The sequence below is a fragment of the Apaloderma vittatum genome, unplaced genomic scaffold (assembly GCF_000703405.1).
Source record: "Apaloderma vittatum isolate BGI_N311 unplaced genomic scaffold, ASM70340v1 scaffold6281, whole genome shotgun sequence".
NCBI lineage: Eukaryota > Metazoa > Chordata > Aves > Trogoniformes > Trogonidae > Apaloderma > Apaloderma vittatum.
The window spans coordinates 7,578-8,184 of record NW_009697328.1 but is presented as its reverse complement, the minus strand read 5'-3'; the positions used below and the strand labels follow the sequence as shown (position 1 = coordinate 8,184).

Below are 607 nucleotides of genomic sequence, written 5' to 3'. Positions count from 1 at the left end.
AGGTGGCTTTTGAATGTCTCCAGAGAAGGAGACTCCACAACCTCTTTGGGCAGCCTGTTCTAGTGTTCTGTCACCCTCACAGTGATAGCTGTATATGCCACAATAGCAATCAAACCAGATCTTTCGGTTAGCATGTGTGAAATTTGACCCTTTCAAGGCAAAGTAAAAGCAATATGAAGTCAGTATAAGGCAGAGCAAAAATCTCCAGAGAGTCATAACTGCCAAAACAAAATTTTGTGACCAGCAGAAGAAGGGAGGTGATTGTCCCTCTGTACTCAGCACTGGTGAGGCCGCACCTTGAGTATTGTGTTCAGTTTTGGTCACCTCAGTATAGGAGAGATATCGAGGTGTTGGAGCGAGTGCAGAGGAGGGCAACAAAGCTGGTGAAGGGCCTGGAGAACAGACCTTATGAGGAGCGACTGAGGGAGCTGGGACTGTTCAGTTTGATGAAGAGGAGGCTGAGGGGGGATCTCATCATGCTCTACAATTACATGAAAGGACATTGTAGAGAGGTTGGTGCTGGTCTCTTCTCACAGGTAACTAGGGACAGAACCAGGGGGAATGGTTTCAAGTTGCAACAGGGCAGGTTTAGGCTGGACATTAGGAA

At 47.4% G+C, this 607-nt stretch overlaps 1 protein-coding gene across 1 annotated transcript in view; it reads left to right on the top strand.

The window, feature by feature from the left end:
• The window catches only part of LOC104280066 (lanosterol 14-alpha demethylase-like), a gene marked incomplete at its 5' end in the record, with an annotated part of 10,690 nt that overhangs the window by 9,023 nt on the left and 1,060 nt on the right, over window positions 1-607 (top strand). The gene's annotated exons all lie outside the window — the stretch shown is intronic.